We start from the raw sequence: 3,329 nt of genomic DNA, 5'->3' as shown, positions 1-3,329 counted from the left end.
GCACACGCTTGGCGTGCTGGGGTCTGGAGCCGCCCCTGGCTGCCAGTGCAGGGATGGGGCCAGGGTGGGGGAAAGGAAGGGTAGGGCTGTGCTGCTTCTAGTCTGGGCTGCAGCTTGGCCCCTCTGCACCTGTGGGAGGCCATCACAAATTAGAGCAGCTCCTGGCCCTGGGCTGCTCTAATTTGCTCCAGGGACAAAACTGGCATAAAACCACCTCACCCGCATAGCTGAGCTGACGGGGTAAAGATTCTGGGGTGGGAAGGAGGAAACCGCCCCCTGCCCCAAGAAGGAGAGTGGGAGGGGACCTTTGGGGCTGGACGACTGAGAGAAGAGGGAGCATGTGGAAGCCCTGGACTTAGCAGGTGTCTGGGGCTAATGGGCAGGCACCTGCTTCCTGGAGAGGTGATAAAGCTGCCGAGAGGAGCGTGTGCGTGTGAGGCTGTGAGTGTGAGTGTGTGTGCGCGTGCAGTGGGCGTGAGGTTAAGGACAAGTCTTGGGACCCCCAGCGCTCACCCTCATCCTCCGCACTCCATCGGTGTGGCCTTCTCTTCGGCGATGGCGTGATGGGGTGAGAACTATGCCTGGAATCCAGAGAGCTTGGGTAGGTATTTAAAGTGCATAAATAAATACACCAGCTGGTTCGTCAAGGAGCAGCGGCACCGCAGAGAGCTTAGTGGCCCATGCCCTGCGGTGGCCCCAAGGGGCGACCTGTGCTCCTTCTAGCACCTGCAGCGGGGTGCAGCGAGTGTGTGGGCAGACCCAGCAAAGAACACTCCCCACAGCGGGGGCACACTAACCCGTGGGCATCGCTGCCCGCAATGCTCTTAATGTCTTTGCTGCTGTGTCCCCACCTGGGCGGCTCTCGTCTCTTAGCATTCCACTCCCATCCCCGGCATGTCAGCGCGGGCCCGGTGCTGGCAGCGCAGCAGGTGTCACCTCCCTCGGTATGCCTGGGCCTTCCAGCAGCACAGCCGGCGTCCTGCACCCGGCGTGCACCCAGCAGCACGGCCCATGTCTTGTGCCCGGCGTGCACCCAGCAGCACGGCCCTTGTCTTGTGCCCGGCGTGCTCCCAGCAGTACGGCCCGTGTCCTGCGCCCAGCGTGCTCCCTGCAGCATGGCCGGTATCTGTGCCTGGTGTGCACCCAGCAGCACAGCCGGCGTCCTGCGCCCAGCGTGCACCCAGCAGCACGGCCCGTGTCCTGCGCCCAGCGTGCACCCAGCAGCACGGCCCTTGTCTTATGCCCGGCGTGCACCCAGCAGCACAGCCTGTGTCCTGCGTCCAGCATGCAGCCAGCAGCACGGCCTGTGTCCTGCGCCCGGCGTGCACCCAGCAGCACGGCCTGTGTCCTGCGCCTGGCGTGCACCCAGCAGCATGGCCCTTGTCTTGTGCACGGCGTGCACCCAGCAGCACGGCCTGTGTCCTGCGCCCGGCGTGCACCCAGCAGCACGGCCCTTGTCTTGTGCCCGGCGTGCACCCAGCAGCACGGCCTGTGTCCTGCGCCCGGCGTGCACCCAGGGAGGGTGGGCCGCGCAAGGAAGGGCAGTTGATCCTCTGGAGGGGCAGGGCAGGGCACAAAGCAGGGGCAAGCTGAGCGGGTCGTGCCCTGCTCCTTGCAAACCCTGTGACCTCCCGTACTGTCGTTCTGGCCTCTCTGACGCTTCCCCTTAGCTCCTCCCTGGGAGCGCCATTAGGATCGGGGAGCCAGCCCCGTCGCCGCTCTGAGGTCAAGCCCTGGCCCGAGGCCAGGATCTGGGCCGGCCCAGCCCGAGGCAGGGCAATCCCCCAGCAAAGCCGCCAGGAGAATCCTGCTTCGCACCTCTCTTCCTCCCGCGACATCCGCGCTTCCCGGGGGAGGGAGGGGCCATGCCCCCCTGGCTGGCGGGAAGGAACCAGAGGGGTGATGCTGTGGAGATTAGCGGGTGACTGGGAAGATGCTGGGGGAGGGAAGGGAGGGTTCTTGGCCCACTCCCAGCTGTCTCCCTTCCACTTTGCCCCTCGCTCAGTCACCAGGTGCCAAGAGAAAACATCCCTGGCTCACAGGGAGAGCTGCAGAGCTGAGCCCGAAAGCCGGGCCCACGCCGCCACCTGCTGGGCAATCCCCGTCACGCTGCCCCCAGGACCAGGCTGCCTTGGCCCCAGTGGTGACCGTGGAATTGACACAAGGCAGCGTTTGCTATTCAAAGCGCCATCAGGAACAGCCCTCCCCAGAGGCGCTGCAGTGGCGGGCAGCGGGGGCCCTGGAAGGCAGTGGAGGCTGCACTGGTGCAAGTGGTGCAGGCGTACCAGGGCCCATGAGGTTACGGGGGCCCCACCAGATGGAGCGATGCTCCAGCCTGTCTCCTGGCCCGTGGGATCACGATGCCACTCGCTCTCATTTGGCCCCATCGCACCCCTGTCGTGACGGAAGGGGGCGCGACCCTGGCACCAGGTCGCCATGCCAACCATCTCTCAGATTTGGCTTGTGTTGTGTGAGCGTGGGGCGGGTGAGGGGACAAGCACCCGGGATTGGGAGGAGGTGAAGGGTGCGCTGAGCGGGGGGGGGGGGCGGGGGGTGGTGGTGACGGGCTAGGAAGGTCCTGGGCCTGTGGGCGAGGTGCTAGTGGGCTGTGGAGTGGAGCATATTGGGGGGCTGCAGGGCGAGGGGTTGGGGATGGTGGGGTAGGCGGGGGGCCCGTGATATCGAGAGTAAACAACGTTTTAGATTTCAGAATCAGGAAGGGGACCCATAGTCTAGTCTTGCCCCAGGGCCCTCTGGGGCCATGTTACACCATTACTGTAAGGAAAGGAACTGGCAGCTCAGCTCAGAGCCTTCCTGTGGTTAACAGGAGCCAGGCGCTCTGGGTTGTATTCTCAGTTCATTGCATGAGCAGGGTCACAGCTCTGTGCCTCAGTTTCCCATCTGTAAAATGAGGATAATGCTAGTGACCTGCCTCCCAGGGGCACCTGCCGCCCACTGAGCTCCTTAATGTCCATAAAGCCCTGGCAGGTACTAGACAGGTGTAAACCATGCGTCTAAGAAACAGGGTGTCCCTGGCTTCCTTCGTCCAGCCTCCTGCCAAATGAGTCCTGCTGAAGAAATACAGCGAGGCTGGTAGAGTCCCAACCTCCACCAGGATCTCCTTTTTCTTTGGCTGTCCCTCCATGTGAGGAGCATGTCTGTCAAGGGGGCTCAGTGGTGAGTTTTTAGGTGGCCGAGGAGCCCAATTCATGTGCTGCAGATTTTCACATAACTGTCAGGGCTCTGTGGCACAATGGATAGTGCATTGGACTTCTAGCTTGATGACTAAAGTCATTCAAAGGTTGTGGGTTCAAGTCCCACCAGAGCTG

At 63.1% G+C, this 3,329-nt stretch overlaps 1 non-coding gene across 1 annotated transcript; it reads left to right on the top strand.

Annotated features, from left to right (window-relative positions):
* The first annotated feature begins 3,239 nt into the window (after positions 1–3,239).
* TRNAR-UCU lies at positions 3,240–3,329 on the top strand. The gene is given in 2 exon segments: positions 3,240–3,276; positions 3,294–3,329. It is a non-coding gene; the product is annotated as a tRNA-Arg (tRNA).

This window comes from Mauremys mutica, chromosome 14 (assembly GCF_020497125.1).
Source record: "Mauremys mutica isolate MM-2020 ecotype Southern chromosome 14, ASM2049712v1, whole genome shotgun sequence".
NCBI lineage: Eukaryota > Metazoa > Chordata > Testudines > Geoemydidae > Mauremys > Mauremys mutica.
This window is presented reverse-complemented; position numbering and strand designations above follow the sequence as displayed.